Source organism: Rhinopithecus roxellana, chromosome 15 (genome assembly GCF_007565055.1).
Source record: "Rhinopithecus roxellana isolate Shanxi Qingling chromosome 15, ASM756505v1, whole genome shotgun sequence".
NCBI classification, from domain to species: domain Eukaryota; kingdom Metazoa; phylum Chordata; class Mammalia; order Primates; family Cercopithecidae; genus Rhinopithecus; species Rhinopithecus roxellana.
Genome location: NC_044563.1, coordinates 70,986,999 through 71,008,515, shown reverse-complemented (window position 1 = coordinate 71,008,515; position 21,517 = coordinate 70,986,999). Strand labels below are relative to the sequence as shown.

General features: G+C 50.7%; 1 protein-coding gene across 2 annotated transcripts in view; it reads right to left on the bottom strand.

Annotated features, from left to right (window-relative positions):
* RPUSD4 (RNA pseudouridine synthase D4) overlaps positions 1-21,517 on the bottom strand; it is an 82,126-nt gene that overhangs the window by 27,928 nt on the left and 32,681 nt on the right. The window contains exon 8 of one of the 2 annotated variants that reach the window (XM_030918489.1): positions 18,086-18,305. The exons of the other annotated variant lie outside the window; for it this stretch is intronic. The gene's annotated coding sequence lies outside the window, so the exon portion shown is untranslated. Of the gene's footprint in view, positions 1-18,085; positions 18,306-21,517 lie in introns of those variants that run through there. 2 annotated transcript variants of the gene reach the window in all.

Genomic DNA, 21,517 nt, shown 5'->3' with positions numbered 1-21,517 from the left:
GTAGTGCAGCTCATAAGGAGAGACCTGGACCAAGAGCTGGACCTCCTTTGGTCTGATCTCAGGCATGTATGAGCTAGAAGGACCAGGAAGCCACGACTGACAGGATAAAAAGAAGCCCCTTCTCACTCAGCAGGACCCATGAGTTCCTGCTGGAAGCAGAACGAGAAGGTGGGCCAGCAACGGGTAATCAGCAAAAGCAATGACTGTTCCTTCCTTGCTCCCAATGCCTCTCATCCATGCAGCCTTGCTGGCAGCTCCACACTTACCTATTGTTTTGAACTAACAATTTGGAGAACAGGAAGCAAGAGTAAGTGAGAAAGGAGGAAAAGCATAAGGTAGAAAATAAAAGGGGGTGGAAGGGAAGACAGGACGTCAGCATTTCAAGCGGTGTAACCTCTGTGAGGCTTGGCGGGCCAGGGCAGGCACAGAAAGCCTTTTCCTTCTGGCCCGGCTGGGAAGGCGAGCTTGGGCTCTGCAGCTCTGTGGAGAGAGCAGTGATCTGGGAGAGGCACTGAGGGCTGATTCCTTCGGGTTGACCATTCTGTGTCTGGGAGTGATGGCCCTAAGGTTAGGCCCAGCCTACTGCTGGCTAAGCTTACGACACGTGGCATCAAGAAGCGAGGTGGAAAATGGGAGGAAGGCAAGCTCTGTGTGCAGCAGAGAGGACAGGAAGTCCAAGGACATCTATGATCTCAAGATGACAGCAAACACTGCGTAAATTTAGGGACATCCATCAGGGCCAACGGTGCAGCAGAGAACTCCCTAGCATAACCCAGCTGATCTCTCACAGGTGAGTTCCATGATTGTCATCCCCATTTTACAGATGGAAAACTGAGGTCCAAAGATTCAGGACGTTTCAGGGCCTGTCGAGGAAGTTCTGAGGCCTCGAGGCTGCTTACTCGCCCACTCAAGCACTCCCAAGCATGGAGGGAGAACTCACGTCCTGCGCCCTGGGCTGGGAACGGTGGAACTTGGAGAGGTGAATGAGCCACGGCCTGTGTCCTCCACGGGCTTCAGAGCTAACAGGGGAAATGGCATCCCAACAAATAAAGAGAATGTAAAACGCGACGGGGAAAGAGTTGGGACAGAGGAATGAGCAGAACACATGGGAGAGGATGGGGGTAAAGTCTGATCTGGTAGCAACAGGGAGCACTTCACAGAGGGGTGAGATCTGAGGTGAACCTTGAAGAAAAGACAGATTTCTAACAAGTGAGCGAGGCCTGCAGGGGAAAGTCACGCCCCACCCAGAGGGCGCAGGCGCTGCAGCTGCATCTACCTGCCTCCCCGCCCACAGCCACGCTCACAGCACACGGAGGCTGCGGGCTCGTGTCCAGCTCACGGAATAGTAGCTGAGATGAGGCACTTGGGCAAAAAGTACCCAGCTGAGGAAATTCCCCCAAACAGAGACACAGGACATCCTGGTGGCCTTGGGCCCTAGGCCCCTCGATCTCCATGCCTTTCTCCTCCAAGGAATCCCTCACAATTAGCCCTTTACCTAACTCTACTAGCCAAATACCTGGTTTCAAGTATTAAGAATGCCTGAAAAACTTTATCCCCCAGTATACATACTGTGTTATATTTCCAACATTACAATTTTAATTGTATTACTTTTTATAATAGGTTTCATATGATGCAGACATAAAACAAGAGTTGAAAGGACATACAAGGAACTGGGCGTGGTGGCTCACACCTGTAATCCCAGCACTTTGGGAGGCTGAGGCAGGTGGGTCACCTGAGCTCAGGAGTTTAAGACTAGCCTCGCCAACATGGTGAAACCCCATCTCTACTAAAACTATAAAAATTAGCTGGGTGTGGTAGTAGGCTTAAGTGGGAAGAACCTCCTTGACAGGCCCTGAAATGTCCTGAATCTGAATCTTTGAAGCCAGGAGAAGGAGGTTGCAGTGGGCCAAGATCTCACCACTGCACTCCAGCCTGGGTGGCAGAGGGAGACTCCATCTCCAAAAAAAAAAAAAGGACATATAAGGGAAGTATTCCTCCCACCTCTGCAACAGGCCACTTAGTCCCTCTTCCTGTTCCCAGATATTCTCAATATTACCAGGGCCCTGAGTATTTTTTTATGAGACTTTGTACTTGTATGTCCTTTTTAAAGAAAGAAATACCTTCATCCACTGAAGTATACTTTCTGGGCTGTTTTAGACCTTCCCTGTGGGAGACAACAAGGAACAGTACATAATTCCTGGCCCATGCGGAAGAGCAAAATCCTCCTTAAGACTCTACACACAAATGCACAACATTCGTCCTTGGTAATCTAGCTCATGTTGTGTGCGTTATATGCATCCTCTCTTGCAATGCTCTCAGTAACCTATGGCCAGCATTACTGTCATTATCTCCATTTCCCAGATATGGAAACTGGGGCTCAGAGAGGTTCAAAAACTTTCCTCTCTCGCCCATCTAATAGGTGGCAGCATAAGGATTTGAACCCAGGCCTGTCACATTGCACATCTTTCTTTCTTTCTTTCTTTTTTGTCCAGACGGAGTCTTACTCTGTCGCCTAGCAGCATGATCTTGGCTCACTGCAACCTCTGCCTCCTGGGTTCAAGCGATCCTCCCACCTCAGCCTCCCAAGTAGCTGGGATTACAGGCGTGCACCACCACACCCGGCTAATTTTTATATTTTTGATAGACACAGGGTTTCACCATGTTAGCCAGGCTGAACTTGAACCCCTGGCCTTAAGTGATCTGCCCACCTCAGCCTCCCAAAGTGCTGGGATTACAGAGTGAGCCACTGTGCCTGGCCCAGACTGCACATCTTTGACTCTTAACCACTATACAACTGTTTCTAGAAAAAGGAAGTGGAAAGCACTTTGGATTTGGCAGAGCAAAGACTACACAGAAGTGAGGGGACCTGCACAGAGCAGAGCCTAAAATCCAGTCTCCCACTCCGATGTCCAGGGAGAAATCCACCTGCAGAGAACATCCCAAGTTTCTGCGTGAGATTGTTCTCCCCCAGCTCAGGGTTTGCACTGCATTTGGAGCGGGGGAGAGAGCTGTGCCAGGAAACAGAACCGCTGCACACAGAGAAATGTCTTCTGGGCAGCCTCAGTTGACAGGCCTCCCATGGGCAAACGCCACCAGAAGACCAGAACTGGCTTTCAAGGAGGCTGCACTGAGAGACCCACCTTTTCTGGACCTGATCCATCAGTAGCTGCCTTCCTATGGGCCCTGAAAAGACCTATGTAAACTCCCATACCCAACGCCACCTGGCGCTAATGGCTTCAGGGGAGAAATGCCCTGGTCACTCTGAGGACCCAGGACAGTGTTTTCCAGCAGTCCAGGAGGAGCCTCTGAGCAGACAGGGTTCTAAGAAGAGCTTGGCCATCACGCCAGACAGAAATGATTGCGTTAATAAGGAGAGAGTGGTGGGCCAGAGCCCTCCCTCGGCCCCAAGCCTCCAGTTAATGAGACTTCACAGGGAGAAAGCGCCTCTCGGGTGAGGGGGGTGGGGCCACAGGGGCCACAGAACAGCTGGAGGCCAGCAATCACTGAGGCTGTTTATTAGGAGACAAAGAAAGAACTTTGCTCCCTGCACTGAGGTCAAACTCAAGGTATCCCCGGGAAATGCCAGGGGAATTGATGGAGTGAGGAGGCAGCCAGTTTGACAAGCTGTTGGCTGGCCGCTGCTCCAGCACTGTGGTCTCGACCTGCCCCCACCCAAAGTCCTGGAAAGCACTCATCTTAGTGGAGCAAGATTCTCCCCAGCAAGCAGGCCAAGTCCCCAGGCTTCCAGGCCACTGGATGGGCTTCTGGCAAATGATGCACAGCCGAGCACCACGCAGGGAAGGGGAAGGGAGAAGACAGTGGCAGGAACTTCCTGGACTTGCACAGAAGTTCCAAACCACCTACCATGCACTTCCCAACTCACTTCCAGTTCAGACACATGCAGATTTCGCCCAGGGCTAGAATGCCCCTGAGGTAAGTAAACAGCCTCTGGTGATGGTTGTGGCAGCCTCTGCCTCTGGGGACAGGCAGCTGGGTCCCAGTTTTGAATGAGCAGGACTGCCCCCTACACTATCCTGACATCCTTGGATGTATAAGGAGGGAGGGGTTTGGAGCTTACATAGGATAGAGTGGACTCTGTGGGAGTCTGAGTGGGAGGAAATTCAAGCACTGCATTGTAGGACACTGGAGAAACAGATTGGGGGAAGACATCATGTACATTTACATTATTTACAGAATGGAAATTCAGACACTTGAGTCACTTAAGTGGCAGGTTTCCATGAAAATTAGGTTTCTATTTTTTTAATAAAAGAAAGGGATGTGTGTGTGAGAGCCTGTGTGTATGGTGTCTTGCACAAGTGAGTGTTTGTGTGAGTCTGTATGTGGGTAGCATCTCGCATGAGCGTGTGAGTTTGAGACAGTCTGTGTATGACATCTTGCATGAGTGTTGTGTGTGTGTGAGCTTGTGCGTGTATGGTGTCTTGTATGACTACATGTTTTTGTATGGTATCTTGCATGAGTGTGCGAGAGACGGTCTGTGTATAATGTCTTGCATGAGTACATGAGGGTGTGTGTGTGAGCGTGTGTGCGTAGTGTCTTGTATGACTATATGTGTGTATGGTGTCTTGTATGACTGTGTGTGTACGTGTCTGATATGACAGTGTGTGTACAGTGTCTTGTATGACTATATGTGTGTATGGTGTCTTGTATGACTGTGTGTGTATGGCGTCTTGCATGAGTACCTGACTGCATGTGTGAGCCTGTGTGTGTACAGTATCTTGTATGACTGTGTGTGTACGTGTCTTGTATGACTGTGTGTGCATATGGTGTCTGATATGACTGTGTGTGTGTGTGTATGGTGTCTTGTATGACTGTGTATGGTGTCTTGCTTAGTGGGTGAGTGTGTGTGTGAGTGCAGGGAGTGGGGCAGGGCAGAAGATGGTGATAAGAAAGGCAGTATCTGCTTTGCCTGCATACTAAGTTCAACACATGCACACATACCCGTACAAAACTCAGGAATTTTCACCTTTAACAAGATAGAAACACAACTCAAGATGGTCCTCTCTGGCCACGTCCCCCAGAGTGTAACTTCTCTTCCACATGGGGTCTGTTCTTCCTCCCTCCCCACAGCTTTTCAGCTGGGAAATTGATACCTTTCTCCCATCAGCAGCCCTTCTAAACGACCGGGAGCACCCTGCACCCTCAGCCTGACCTCCCTGTACTGAGCCTGGGCCCCTGGCCCCAGCGGGGCGGCCAAAGCTGCCGCCAGGGCCCATCCATCAGGCTCAGCACAGCCTCCCGCCCTCGCCTGCCCCCACCACACCCAGCCTATAAAAGTCCGCAGGCTGCTGAGAGGGATCCTCAGGGCCTATCTGCCGCCATTGCCCGCTCTGTGTGACAGCTACCAGACAGAAGTGATGATTCCTCCCCTCCCAGCCTCCTCCTTCTAAAGCTGACAGCCTCCCCCTCCTACCTGGTGACGTGCTGAGATCTGCTGAGACCAAAGCTGCAGGCCAAAGACAAAAAATGCCTGGCTATTGACTAAGACACAATAAAGGGCCAACCTGCATGTTATTTGCATACCCAGTTAATGTCAACATGGAATGAGCCCCCGTCCTGCTGCAGCTTTCCTCAGTGGCCCTGATCCCCAACCTTTCTCCACAGGCCCTGCACGGGGCAGGGGTCTCGTTCAGGCCTATGGATGGCAGGGGTCTGATCCCAGCCGGGCTGCGGCACACGGTAAGCAGCCCAGAGGGCACCTCCCCACTGTGTCCTCGTGGCCCCCGCCTCGGCACACTTTCTCAGCATACTTTCTTAGCACCCTGAGAGAGGCCAAATCCCATGCCGGCCTCTTGCCCCCGCCCACTGCGCCCCACGCCCCACCTGCTGTGTTTGTGCAGGGGTGGAGGGAACGTAATGAGAGGCTGATGTTCCTGCAGCTGGGCTGTGTTTGGAGTCTGGTGGAGTGAGGGGAGGGCGGCAGGGCAGGTCGGGGCCACAGGACGGAGGGCCAGGCGGGGCCTCAGAGCCCCAGGGCCCAGCAGTAACAGCTCACACATGATTTTTCTCCCCACAATGTTCTCCACTCCAAGCCTGTGGGCCCCCAAGTCGGAAGCTTCCAGGACTGTAACAAGCTTTAGTTTATACACAAACAGCTGCATTTTCCTACTACTGTTTACTGCAAGGGAGCCAGTGCAGTATCCTCCCAGCTTTGCTTGGCCTCAGCAGCGAGTTGAAGCTCGGGTCGGCCGGCCTGGGAGAGCGGGGACGGCAGGGCCTGTGGATGCGATGCATCACAGGCGGGTCCTGAGCTCCGGGGTCTGTGATTCAGTTTCTCCTCCTCCAGTTCCCCAGATTCCCCGTCCCCTTGGACTTCCGTGTGTACTTACTCCAGCATCCCTCATCTCACCCATGTATAAACACACAGAAGGAAAAGAGTTTCAGAATGGAGGCAGTCATTTCAGAATAAGTTGGATCATTTGCCAGGCAAAGGGACCACCCATGATGTCCTATAGCACCTTGGTGTGCCATCACCCCCAGGCAAGGGTGGCACACAGGAACTGTGCCTGTCCCCTCCCCTTCCACACTTCACCGCAGCCACTACCAAAGCTCTGCTCCCCGGTAGCCTCTCCCAAGACCCAAGGTGGCCAGGCTGACAAAGGACAGATCACTGCCCCAAGGAAGGGGCATGAAGAACAGTGGACCACGTGAGAGAGGGGTGTGTGGACAGAGGGGGCGTCTGAGGACAGGGGGTGAACCCAGCTCTGATGTGCTAAGGGCTCTCACAGCCCTGCAGTCCCCACACCCAGTCACCCTGCAGCTACCAGGCAAGGAGGAAGAAGGCTCTGTCCAAAGTGGGACTAAGCTCGCCTCTTCTGACCTATAGCATCAGAGAGTGGTGACCCTACCCCTGCCGCTCCTCCAACCACAGTTAGGCCCCTTCGGAGCGGCGTTGGGTGGGGACCCAACAGGGTTGGCAGCATCCCCCTCAGGGCAGCACGCTGAGCGTAAGCAGGGCGAGCTGGAAGCAGAAGCTGACACCGAACCGAGCCAACCAGTCACTCCACCTCTCTGTGCTTCCATCTCCCCTCTTACAATCGGGATAAAGAACCTCCTTGCTATGGCTGTAGGAAGAGTGAAATGTGAAGCACCCGTGTGAAGCACTCGAAATGGGTCAGGCACACAGCAGGCGCTCTATAACGGCAGCTGTTAGATCTCAGCAAGGTGCGGCAGGGAGCATGAGAGGGCGGCCGGGGAGAAGGGAAAGGCAGGCTTGAGGCAGACACTGGTCTTGCTGCCTTCATCTGCACACTGAGCGTGACCAGCCAGGTGCAGTGGCTGTGATCACCTCCAGGAATCTCCTGGCCCTCTTCTCAATCTTCCTTTAGAAACACAGCCAGAGGAATCAGATCTCCTCAACTCCACCGGCGTCCTTCAGCCCCAGCCACTCGCCCCCTTGATTCTGCTCTCCAGCCCCTGAGGGAGAAGGCATGGGTTTTGGAGGCAAACAAACCTGGGTTGAATTCCCTATTCCGCCTGGAACGGGCTGCGTGGACTTGAGCAGGTCTCCACACCTGGGAAGAACGTGAGCACCGCCTGAGAGCCAGCAGACCCTTGGACGATGGGGGTGCCCTCCCCACGAATCCCCAGCTCTGTGGGACCCAGGACAAGCGGCCCAGCCTCACACCGGCAGATTCTGCTCAGATCAAAAGCAATCATGAGCACGGGGCCTCAGGGCGATGAGCAGGACATGGGACCCCAGGATTGCCACAGCGTTCACTTGGAGAAAGCAGGAGCCTGGCTAATTCCCCACTCACGCGCAGACATTTCCAGGGGCAGTCTGGCCAAGAAACTTTAGGTCCCTGCCACGAGGAGCGCGGGGGAGCGCAGAGCAGCTCCCAGGAATGGCGTCTTCTGCCTTCCAGAAAGAGGGAGATTGATGGCACTTTTCAGGCCTCAATGAATTACGCTCCCATGTGGCTGCCTTAGCATTCTGGCAGCAGATGTACTCAGCAGTCACTGTCCTCAACAACAGCACGTTTCTCACACACCCAGATGCACACGCATTGGCCAAGTGTCTTCCCAGGAGGCACTCATGACCCAGTACCCACGGCTTGAAGTGCACGTGTGCAAATCGGCACAGCCCGTGCCTATGTTAGGCATAGCTGCGGCCAGCTCCAGCTCCTGAGACCCAGGCTGGGGCCCCAGGGCACAGAATGCCCAGTGGACCGCAGCAGCTCAGACAAGCCCCGGCCCCTCTGCCCTAACCCCTTCCCTGCAGGGAGAGTAGGCAGAGGGAGGGGGCAGCCTGAGGGAGAAAACAAACTTCAGACTCATTATCCCCAGCCCCAGTCTCTGCTCTTAGCACAATTAAAGGTACTCTAATCCGGAGTGAAAAGCAAACACAGCTCTCCTCTTGTCCCCCTGCCTCCTCCCATCAGGCTCGGAGCCCTGGCTCCTGTTTTCAATACAAATATTCAATTAAACTTTCCTAGAGGGTCCAGTAATTGGGTCCCAAAGGGGAAGGTTCCCACAGAGAGAGTGAGACCCCAAGACAGTGAGACCCAAGAGGAGCGGATGTACCCGGCGACAGAGAGCAACAGGCAGACCGGGAGACTAGACAGAGAATGGGAAGCCCCAGAGGGAGGGGTCTCAGATTTGCCCAGTAATCAGGAAACCCTTTCCTAGAGCTCTATGCCCTCAAATTCCAGCTTCCTCTGAACTGCCCTGAGAGAGGAAATGAATCTTCAAGAACAGACCACGGGGCCCGGGGTGCGGTAGCTCACACCTGTAATCCGAATACTTTGGGAGGCTGAGACGGGTAGATCACCTGAGGTCAGGAGTTCGAGACCAGTCTGGGCAACATGGCGAAACTCTGTCTCTACAAAAAATTCAAAAAGTAGCCTGGTGTGGCTACTCAGGAGGCTGAGGCAGGAGAATTGCTTGATCCTAGGGGACAGAGGTTGCAGTGAGCCAAGATCACGCCACTGAACTCTAGTCTGGGTGACAGAGCAAGACTCTGTCTCAAAAATAAATAAATAAATTAATTAATTAATAAAACAGACCAAGGGCCTGCAGCAATGTGCTTGTCCCCGTCACAGCCATCTTCTTCCTCAGCAGCTCTTGTTCCACCAGCCCTGAACCCTTCCAGGGCCAACAGCCTCTCCTAGGATGTGCCACATTTAAATCAAAACACTATAGTCCAGCCCCACCACCAAATCCTTTTAAGACCCCTCCACCTTTGATCTGAATTGCTACTAGTATAATCACTCCTTTTCCTGCAGTTGCTTAAATGGAATGGCCTCAAAAGCAGAAAAATTTGTCTACTCCTGTGAATAAACTGAGACCTGGAGAGGAGGAAAATCTGGCCCAAGGTCATCCTGCAAGGTAGGGTCTGAGCATGACCAGACCCCAAGGCTTCTGGTGCCCCATAGGTTATTTTTACCTGGTTACTGTCAGTCAGGGCTGGAGAAGGGATGTCTGAGTTCCAGCCCCAGCCCCATGACTGGCCAGCTGTAACACAAGGCAAAGAAACTCCATCCTCAACAACTTCCATGGATCCATTACCTCCATCAGAAACTTTCTCCTGCAAACCCTGAGGATGCTTAAACACCTAAGACACCAGGAGTCAATAAATTAAGAACCGGTCGGCCACAATGGTTCACACCTGTAATCCCAACACTTTGGGAGGCCAAGGTGGGAGGATCACTCGGAGCCAGGAGTTTGAGACCAGCCCGGGCAACACAGGGAGACGTGGCCTCTACAAACAAACAAACAAGCAAACAAAATAGTCAGGTATACCCTGCAGTCCCAGCTGCTTGGGAGGATCACTTGAGCCCAGGAGTTTGAGGCTGCAATGAGCTATGATCTATGCCACTGCGCTCCAGCCTGGGTGACAGAATGAGACCCTGTTACCCCTCTTTGACCCTACAAAAAAAAAAAAAAAAAAAAAAAAAAGTAAGGAGACTGGATACAAGGTGATTTTTAAAACCCAGGGAGGAGGTAAGGTTAGTAATTCATGCTCCCTTCTCTTTCTTTCCCTCCTTCCCTTGGTTCCATCTTAAGAAGTCAAGTTACAAGCCAGACTGGGGGGTGGAGTGGGGGACTAAAGAAGGAGCCCAGCTGGCCCTTCTAATTAAAAACTCTAAAGCTCTCTTGACAGATTTGCCTGCCTGACAGTGTGGGATTGACTCCCTTAGCCCAGCACAGGCTGCACCTGGAGGTCTCTGCTCACGACCTCTAGACGAAGGACAAGGTTGACTGGAAAAGGAAGAGGTGAGAGGAGGGGCGGGAACGCCACCATCAGAGCAGGAGACAGACTCCTGGGCAGCTGGCTGGAGCTGGCGTGGGATCCACACCCTGGGATGGGGCCCCAGAGGGAATGGATAGGCCTGGGTGTTGGGGCCTCCACTGAAGGGAGGTAACTGAGATTGATTTCAACTGGACTTTTCCTGGATTTCCTCCTCTCGTAACCCCCACTGGTTGGATGGATGGCTGGGACCTCTTCAAAACCCAGTTTATCAAGCCTTCCCCAAAATGTTAGGTCAGCATCTCAGGACCCAGTGACCTCAAATTTCAGAAAAACTTGAGGGTTACCGTTCAGCCCAAACATGCTCATTCATGGTAACCCAAGCAGGCTGGAGGGCTCCGGCCAGGCAGGGCACAGGCTGCCCACAACCAGAGCCAACAGTCAGTGTGTGAAGTCAGCTGGGAGAGAGGGAGAGCAGTCTGGGAGATGCTCCTCATGGCAGTGAGCCCGGGAGGCAAGAGCTGAGCCAGGAGCTTCCAAGGGAGTCTGGCTTTGGGATTTATGAGTCTCTTGTTTCCATTAAAAAGGACTCTAGGCCTCAAGTGCTCTGGAGAAGATCCTTCCATGAAGCCAAGACACCAGTCGAAAGGGAAGCTGCTTCCTCGCCAGGCACCGTCCTGTCCTCTCTGAGGCCAGATTCAGGACTCACTAACTCTCTCGTTGCAGGCCAGGGCTTAGAACTTCCTTTTCTATGATTTCGGGCAAAGGATGTGCAGAAGAGAGGGGAAAGGCCATGTTTCCTTGGTCTTGAACTCAAGGAGGAGCGTCAAGTCCTTGAAAAGTATCAGTGAAGGCAGGAAGTGCCATGACTCTCATGCCATCTGACTTGAAATTGGAAGTCACTATGTGTAACCTTAATATCTTTCCAGGATCACTTTTCTCAGTTGTCCAGAAATCTCCACTGTGACCCAAATCACGCTGGCAAGTCCTCTCCTCCTAGTCCCATGCTAGAATTTGGGTACCATGTAAGTCTTTGGTTTAGACCCCATATAAATCCTGAGTTTGGCATCAGATTGTCAGACAGAAGGGAACACTGAACTCTGTGTGGTGTCCAGCACAGGCCATGTGCAGACACTGCTGCTGCTGCTGCTGATGACGATGATGACAATGGTGGTGGTGATGATAATAATTTATCTTGCATTTGTTAGAGAAGGCTTTTGGTTATGGATCCTGCTTAGGGACAGTCCCAGGATGACTGGGATCATAAGAGATGAGATGAGAGTGACCCTAATGATCCATTCCACTGGGAAATGAGCTGGGTTAGTGTAGAAAAGAAAAATCCTAGGAGGCTTGGACTAAAAGTAAAAACACTACTGAGATCGTTTATGGGAGCAGAGAAAGAGCGAGAAAGAGGGAAATGGTGACAGTGAGGGTGGGGGATTCATATGACCCCAGTCCTACTAGGGAAAGCAGCTTTCTTGCTGGAGACTGTCTTCAAAGGAATAAGAATGCCCTGGAGGTGTTTGAAATCCATCTTACAGTCAACAGGCATTAGCAACTGCAAGATATTTACAGGAAGCTTTTCCTCCATGACAGAGAAAAATACTTACAGGAAGAGGCAGGTAGATCCCCAAATTCCGTTTGTATGCGATGCCTCCCCACCTTTGCACACACCATTCCATCTGCCTAAATGCCCTCCCGTCCCAGATGTACCTGTTTTTTTGCTTCCCACTTCCCTACTAAATTAGGTGGTCCTTCTCTATGCTCATAGGGTTATTGTGAGAATTAACACTTGTAAAATCCTTAGACCTGGGACACAAATATTCAATAAAGATTTTCTGTTGTTAGTGTTGTTCTACCAGTGTCCTTTGCACACCTCCACATGAATCCCGTGGGTTGGCAATCATATATGCTTGTGTATTGCACCCCTGTCTATGAGTTCTTGGCCAGCAGGAATCATTCATTAAATGCTTTTGTATCCTTATAACCTGGGCATGGTATGTGGGATTTGGGACAGTTCAGAACCTGGAATATGCTAAGTGATCCTTAATGTTGAATGCATGTATAAATGAAAAATGACTGTCTATGCACTTTTGAGATGTGTTATGAGCAAAATATGTGCCTGCCACCAGAGGTGGTCATATTTCTCCGGACATGTGTTCCCCCACCCCTCACCCACTGGTTGAGGCACTCAGCCAACAGCCTGCGGTCCACACTCTTAGGAGGGAGTTCATTTTGCTTTTCTCCAAGGCAGCCAACATCAACAGCAATGTAGAGATGGAAAACAGACCAGAACCAATGAAAGTTGTTCCTTCTCCATCTGAGGTTCCAAACGTTTTAAATCTGCTAATGAGACCCAGCTAGGAGTAATCAGGAAGTGTCTAAAATTAGCTGTTTTAATTTGAGCAAGAGGGAAAGGGACCAACTCAGAAGGGGGCACAGTCTCTAGTGGAGAGAGTGGGATTCTGGGAGCCTCCAGAAAAACCAGAGCAACATCTGGTGCTCCCGCACCCAAGGGAATGCCCAGGCTGGACCCCGGGTCCCTGTGGCTCCACACCTGGTCACAAATTAGAACAATGCATTGGCCACTTGTCCCAGAATCCATTGTGTGTCAAGTTAGAGAACGGAGGCCATGAGCTGCCACCTGGAAAACATTAGGTACAGTTTGGTTGCGAGAGGCCTTTCTCCTACCCAACTTACCACTTTCTAACTACATTATTTTGGCTCTCATTTCCCACCACTAAAAGTTGGGCATATAGTAGATGCTTCATTGCCTTTGTCAAACATTTTCTGAGCATTCTGGCCCACAGTGGTCCCTATAGTCTCTGAACTTCTATGAGAAAAGTGTTTTTACCATTCATTTATTAATCCATCAAACATTATTGAGCATCTATTATGTATTAGTCTGTTTTCATGCTGCTAATAAAGACATACCCAAGACTGGGCAATTTACAAAAGAAGAAGTTTTTGTTTGTTTATTTGTTTGGTTTTGGGATGCGGTCTCGCTCTGTTACCCAGGCTGGAGTGCAGTGGTGCGATCTCGGCTCACTCTAACCTCTACCTCCCCGATTCAAGCAATTCTCCTGCTTCAGCTTCCCAAGTAGGTGGGACCACAGGCACGTGCCATCATGCCCAGATAATTTTTTTGTAATTTTAGTAGAGATGGGGTTTCACCATGTTGGCCAGGCTGGTCTCAAATTCCTGACCTCAGGTGATCCACCCACCTCGGTCTCCCATAGTGCTGGGACTCCAGGTGTGAGCCACCGTGTCCGGCCCAGGAAAGAGGTTTAATGAATTTATAGTTCCACATGGCTGGAGAGGCCTCACAATCATGACAGAAGGTGAGGAGGAGCAAGTCACATCTTACGTGGATGGCGGCAGGTAAAGAGAGAGCAAGGATGTACAGGGAAAATCCCCCTTACAAAACCATCAGATCTTGTGAGACTCGTTCACTATCATGAGAACAGCACGGGAAAGACCTACCCCCATGATTCAGTTACCTCCCACCGGGTCCCTCCCACAACATGTGGGAATTCAAGATGAGATCTGGGTGGGGACACAGCCAAACCATATCATATTATAAACTAGATACTGAGGGAGGGCTCAGGGATTCATGCAAAGAGGAAAAGCACAGAGTGCTACTTTAAGGAGCTCAGTCTTCTGGGAAGACAAACATGAAAACAAACAATTGCAGTGTCATATGATAATTGCTCTCTGGGAGGTGATGTATTGACCAGGAACAATGGGAACAGACAGAGAAAAATCAAGGAAGACTTTATTTGACACTTAGTATATATTGCCTTGTGTTACTGGCTTGCTTTCTTATTTCCCTGTGCCTACATACGCAGTCAAAGAACGTGTCTTCTAATTTCTTATATCCCAACCTGCAGAGATCCTTTCACATAGTAGGAGTCCAATAATGTTTTTCATTCGCAGTTTTGTAAGAATTTGGGGATCTCTCATTACAGCAAATCACGACTGTCTCCATTCCTTTGAGCATCTACAAAAATAAGTCAGAACTACAGAAGAAAAGAATTAGGGTGAGGGCTCCTGGATCAACCAAGGGTTACCCAGTGAGCCTGCACGATCTCCTTCTTTAAAATGCTTCAACCACAGGAAAGTTTCCTATGTGTCCAGGACAACTTAGGCCTAGTACTCCCTAAGGACAAGACGATGGATTACATGAACTTCCAAAGGCCTATTGGCTCTAAGGATTCTGTTATGTTCAGAGGCCGCCAACGAAAGACAAAAGACAAGGTCTTGGGAGGAGGGAAATTTGCAAGTTAAAGGGTGGTGCCAGGGAAAGGCACCACCTTTCTTGGCCTCTACTTGGCTTCCACAGCTCTTCTCGGCTGGTCCCAGCCCTCTGGCCAGGCTCATTCCCATCATTCTCCCTGCATGCCTATCACTGCACTTGAACTTCCCACCTGGCACCTGCACATGCTCAGGACACTTTTTTCCTTCTTACGTTTTTAAAGAAATGGGGTCTTGTTCTGTTGGCCATGCTGGAGTGCAGGGGCCTGATCATGGCTCACTACAGCCTCAAGCTCCTGGACTCAAGCAATCCTCCTTAAGTATTAAATAGCTAGGACTACAAGCACATGCCACCACACTTGGTGATTTTTTAAATTTTTTGTAAAGACCAGGTCTTGCTATGTTGCCCAGGCTGGTCTCAAACTCCTGGCCTCTAGCAGTCCTTCTGCCACAGCCTCCTAAAGTGTTGGGATTACAGATGTGAGCCACCCAGCCTGGCCACCATTCTTTCTTCAAGCGAGAACTTGTGCATGTCCTTTAAGAACCGACTCAGCCCGGGCACGGTGGCTCATGCCTGTATTCCCAGCACTTTGGGAGGCAAAGATGGGCGGATCATTTGAGCCCAGGAGTTTGAGACCAGCCTGGGCAACATGGCAAAAGCCAGTCTCTATTTAAAAAAAAAAAATTAGTCAGATGTGGTGGTATATACCTAGTCCCAGCTACTCAAGAGGTTGAGGTGGGAGGATCACCTGAGCCCAGGGAGTTTGAGGCTGCAGTGAGCCGAGATTACACCACTGCACTCCAGCCTGGGTGACAGAGTAAGGACCCTGTCTCAAGAAAAAAAATAAATAAATGAACAGAAAACATACTCAAATGCCCTTTCCTCTCTAGCACACACCCTGACATTCTCCAGTAGAATTAGTCATTCAGCAACTCCAACATTTTATTTATATCTGGGTTGTGACACTTGCCATGTTGTGTTGTAAACATACTCCTTAGGACAAAAGTGATCTGGACTTAAAAGCCTGGAAAATCTTCAGGGCACACCTGAACTCACATATTCAAATAGAAGCTGGGGCGCTTACTGGGAGTGTTCCCATAGTGGTTATTTCCTAAAAGCCAGAGGCCCCTGGAGTCCACCTCTGGGGTTCTCCATGAATGTCCATCACTCACTATTCCCCCTTTCCTCTTTCAATACCTCCCCTTTCCCTGCCCATCATGCAATCAATTGTACCAAATCCCATAAATTGAAGTCTAAGGTACACTTCTCAACTCTGTCCACTTTTTCCTGCTTCAATTGCCGCCACCTTAGTCCCAGAGGTTCTCAACCCTGAATCCATATCCGAATCTCCTGGAGAGCTTTGAAAACCACCCAGCGGTTTCCCTCTGCTCTTAAGTTAGAGACCACATCCTGACTGGGCGCCAAGGCCCTCATGCTCGGGTCCTCTCCAGCCTCCCCTGTGGCCTGTCTCCTGTCCTCCACCACACTGACCTTTCTGCTCCTTACATGGGTCACGCCCTTTCCTTCTTGGGGCCCTCTCAGGTGTCTCTACCTCTGCCTGAGGGTTCTTCCCCTTTTTCCCTGCCTAGGAAACACCTCCACCTCCTCCTGGAGGCAGCAGAGGTTAAGAACGCGAGCTCCAGAGCAAGACAGCCTAGATTCAAACCCCAGCTGCAGGATGATACCTGCTGTAGAGGGATCCTGAGCATTTTAACCTCTCTAAGCCAGAATCTCTTCTTCCTGGTGTTGCTGCTTCAGAAGACCACTGCGGTCCGCAGAGCCCCCTCCAGGGGAATGGCACGATAACATATTCAGATGGGTGGCTCCCCTATTTTCTGCTACTACTCACAGCAGAGGATTGTGAGTTCTTTACCTGGGGCTTGTTACTGTGCCCAACACTTGCTAAGTGCTCCATGTACATTTTGTGCAATGAGAGGAAGTACCCTTGTCTGAGACCCCTGCCTGGAGTTCCCTCCAGCCTTCCAGTACTTGGGGTCCTGGATCCATCTCCAGCTTTCCCCCAAATGGGCAATTTACAGCTAGAGAATTGTGACTTCCTTTCTCTCTCCCCCCATAAAAAAGCAGAAAACGAGTGGGACATCAAAAGCCTCTTTAAAACCAATATTTTGATGACTTAAGAGTAAATGAATGAGAAACATACGGCTTAAATTTTCTTTATGATGCACAAGGGCTCTTTCTGGATTCACTTTCCAAAGCTGCCAGGCTAATGATGAGAGTGGAAGTTGCTCAATTGTCACATCATCAACAGATGGCTCTCCATATTGGGAAATTTTCACGTGGCAGAGGAAGGAAACCGCCAGCTCCTCAGATCCGTCATGTGCCCATGGCTCTCCTGCCCCCTTCCATATCTCATCCGGGTTACATGGGACATTCCATTCCCAGTGGCCCCGGAGTTGTGGGCAGTTGGGATTGCCTTCCTGGGGCCAGTAGCCACGTAGCAGACAGAGCACAGGACTGAGCAAAGATCTGCAGGCCAAGAGGCTGGTCCACGATTTGCCACTGGCAAAGTCACACAACTTCCCTGGCTGGACTTCAGTTTTCTCATTGGCAAGATGGGAAAATGACCCTTGTTCTATCTCAGAGAGTTGTAACCACAAATGAGACAACATTCAATCCCACGTCCAGCACACGGCAATGGGTCAACATCAGTTGACTCTGAACGCAATACACAATACAGGAGTCCTAACGTTCTGTGAACATGTCAATCAGCAGCTGGCTCCTTTTGCTCTTCTTGTTTGGAGAATTGAGATTACGTGGCTTGCGGGAAAAGGGAGGGATCAACCCACATGGAGAAGCAGAGTTTAGGTGACCACTCCCAGGACACCCTCATTCCCAACGCAGTGACAGGCCTCGTGTTCCCAAGATCCACTCTCACCTTCAAAGTCATTGGTGAATGGCTGTGGTTTCAGTGTCATTTTTAAAACCTTTCAAACACTGACTTGCGGTGACAGACAGAAAATACCTCAGAGTCACAGCCAGACCAAGCACACTGGCCTGAGGCATGAAACAAAGCAACTGTTATCCCAAAGGAACAGGAAGGCACAAGGCATTGCCACGGGCAGGTGGTGCCGGGTGGACACTGACCTCAACACTGTGGGTCCTCCCCATCCATTAACATTTGTTTATGGTGAAAACGAGTTCATGTGCACATCAAGCAAAGCCCAAGCAGGGTGTGGAGGTGAGGTGAGGTGAGGCGTGGGGAGAGATGACATAAGAAGACAGTAGGGCCAGGTGCGGTGGCTTACACCTGTAATTCCAGCACTCTGAGAGGCCAAGCGGGGTGGATCACCTGAGGTCAGGAGTTCGAGACCAGCTCCATCAACATGGCGAAACCCCGTCTCTACTAAAAATACAAAAAAAAAAAAAAAAAAAAAAAAGCTGGGCGTGGTAGCACATGCCTGTAACCCCAACTCCTTGGGAGGCTGAGGCAGGAGCGTTGCTTGAACCCGGGAGGCAGAGGTTGCAGTAAGCCAAGATCACGCCACAACACTCCAGCCTAAGCGACAAGAGCAAAATTCTGTCTAAAAAAAAAAAAAAAAAAAAAAAAAGACGAGCAGCAGGATGTTTTCTCTATTTTTAAAGCATTTTTACTTTGCAAACATTTTTGTTAAAAGCTCAGACCTTGGCCTACACAGGGTGAAAACCATCAGTATCACCGTCTTCCACCTCCACATCTTGTCCCACTGGAAGGTCTTCGGTGGCACTAATGACCACAGAACTGTCGTCCCCTGTGATAACGATGCCTGCTTCTGGGGACCTCCTGAAGGCTCTGCCTGAGGCTGTTTCACAGTTGACTTTTTAAAAAATAAGTAGGAGTGCATTCTGAAATGGTAAAAAAGTATAGTATAGTCATTTATCATCACCAGTATTGTGTACTGTGCATAGTTGTATGTTCTGAACTTTCACACGACTGGCAGCGAAGGAGGTTTGTGTACACCAGCATCACCACAAACACGTGAGCAATGTGTTGTAACACAACGTTATGGTGGCTGCGGTGTCACTATGTGAGGGAATTTTTCATCTCCTTAGAATCTTATTCAGCCCCCGGTCGTATATGTTATCCATCGTGGACCAAAATGTTGTGCAGGGCATGATTGTTCTCAAAGCAGACAGGAGCCAGGGTGATGCAAGCACTGAAAATCATGTTGCATGGAGAAAGTGTGAAAGATCTGGCATTTTTAGCCCAAAGAAGAAAAGGCCCTCAAAATGCTATCTTTCATTTATATATTCAAATACTCATGGGATGCCGATTAAGTGTTAGGTAGCATGCTATCTGTTACCATGGCAATCAGAAAGTCTCTTCCAGGTGTTCATCCCAGGTTCCATCCTCAGGAGGCAGACCCGTCTGCCAGCTACTGGGACTGTCAGCTGCTGGTGGCTTCTAGGCACAGTCTGATGCAGGGAAAGAAAGGCCTGGCCTCCTTGCCACAATCTAGGTCAACTCCAAAGAGCCACCCCAGCTCCAGGGCCCCTTGTGGGACCAGATGAGGCCTCGGTTCCAACCACAGTGGGATTGGCTTCTCCCTCTGACCAATATACCCTCTTCCCATTTTCTTCCAGGATGCCTCCCATCAGAGTCTGGCTGGGGGGTGACAGGGGCATGCCAGCAGGCGATGGCAACCCGGTTGACAGGGCTAGGGATGGACAGTACAAAGTTCTGTGTCCCCCCACTTCCCCCGCCGCCCCCTCAGGAAATGCACCTAACCCAGCCTTGGGGGTCAGGAGACTTCCTAGAAGAGACAAGCTGAAATGGGCTCCACCCCAGGGGAGGAGGGCGGGGAGAAATGATTTTCACCTCCAGCTTGTTCTACATGAAAGAAGAAAGACCACCCTCCACCCCTACCCCATTTACTGTGAGCCCAAGGCTGTGCTGACAAGGAGTGGCCCTGCTCCATCTCTGCTCTTCTGGCCTCGTGGATCACTGCCCAGAGCCTGCACGGACACGACCCCTAGTTCTCAGCTGCTGGACGCTGCCAGCCCATCAGAGGGACCCACGACAGGAAGAAGGGGCTGTACGTTTTCAGATTCAGTTTTCCTGCCCCCAACCCCCACCCTATCCAAAGTGAAGCTGAGCTCAGAGATTAAAAACTCATTCCCGTGAAGGAAGTGAAGACGTTGCCAGGACCTCCCAGCCGGGAAAATATGAACAAGATGCCTCGTGCCGTTGATGAACTCCCCGCTCTCAGGGCCTCGAGGGAAGGCGGGAAGATGGGCCGCTAGCCCGGGCACTCCCATGCTTGTTCTCAGCTGGGCTTCACCCTCGGAGTGTGGGAAGTCCCTGGCTGCTGTGGCATACATAGCCATAACATGCCCTGGCTCCCGTGGTCAGACACTGCCCATTCAAGAGGCAGAGAGGCATGGGAGCAACATGGAAATGGCTCTGGGTTCCAGCCCAGCTGCGTAGCCAACCGTGAGACCTGGGGTGTCTGTTCACCTTTCTGGGCCTTGGTTTTGCTACCTATGCAATGAGATTATTGGGCTTCTGGACTCCCCTGGTGTCTTCCATCTAATTCTAATTTCTGAGGAAGCAAAAGGAAAAGTTTACCAATATGATGAGAATCTTATAGCCCAACAACTGAGATCTTGAATCCAAGAAGATCTTGAGATCTTCCAAAGAGAGTAAAGGGCCCACAGACATCAGTGAGAAATCTCTTCAAAACCGTTCTGGAGTTTCCCTCAGGTTCTAGGTTGAGGTGAAAACTGACAGAAAGTTTAGACTGAGCATCTCCTTCAGCCCTGCTGCCAGAGAACCTGTCCTAAAGTGTGGATAACAGATGCCCTTGATGGTGCCTGGCACTCTTTCATCAGCCCCAATCTTAGGCCAAGGTGGACAGAGGATAATTCTGCAGAGCCTAATTCTGCAGAAGATAACTGACAGCCACAAGAGCTACTAGCATCTGGGAGCATGCACTACCATCTGGGACGGACATCCTTTCTGACAGAGGGACACAGGGTTAACATGAGAGACATACCGGTTATCCATCATGTAACCATCACTACAAACACATAAGCTTTTTTTGTTTGTTTTGTGTTTGAGACAGTTTCACTCTTGTTGCCCAGGCTGGAGTGCAGTGGCGTGATCTTGGCTCACTGCAACCTCCACCTCCTGGGTTCAAGCGATTCTCCTGCCTCAGCCTCCCGAGTAGCTGGGATTACAGGCGTGTGCCACCATGCCCGGCTGACTTTGTACTTTTAGTAGAGACAGGGTTTTGCCATGTTGACCATGTTGACCAGGCTGGTCTTGAGCCCCTGACCTCAGGTGATCGGCCCCCCTCAGCCTCCCAAAGTGCTGCGATTACAGGCGTGAGCCACCACGCCCGACAAACACAGAAGTTTAAAGCAGCATGTGCTTATTATCTCGTGGGTTCTCTGAGTCAGGAATTTAGACGCAGCTTTGTTAGGGTCCTCTGGTTCAGGATTTCTCACAAGGCTGTGATCAAGTTGCTGGCCAGGAATGGAGTCTCATCTGAGGCTCAAATGGAGGAGGATTCACTTCCACAGAGAACTGACGGGGAATTCAGTTCCTCGAGGGCTGTCAGACGGCACCAGCCCTCTGTTCCTTGCCATGTGGGCCTCTCTGATGTGACCACCTGCTTCATGAAAGTGTGCAAAGCTCAAGGGCAACAGAGAGGGCCTGCTAGCAAGAGGGAAGTCACGATCTTATGTCACACAAACAGAAACGTGACAGCCCATCATCTTTGTCATATTGTATTTGTTAGACATTAGGTCACAGGTCCCACCCACACTCGAGGAGCAGGGACTACACGGGCTGTGGATACAAGGAGATGGGGACCATTTCTGCAAAAAATTAGCCAGGCATGGTGGCGCGTGCCAGTAGTCCCAGCTACTTGGGAGGTGGAGGTGGGAGGATTGCTTGAGCCCAAGAGGTAGATGCTTCCTCACAGTTAAAACCAATCTCCTAACCCATTAAATTCCTGAACAGGTATTACAAAGGCAGAAAACTCTGCCCCTTATCCTTAACAGATATAGCGTATTTAAAAATAAAAATTGTATTTTAAAAGGAGGCGGGGACG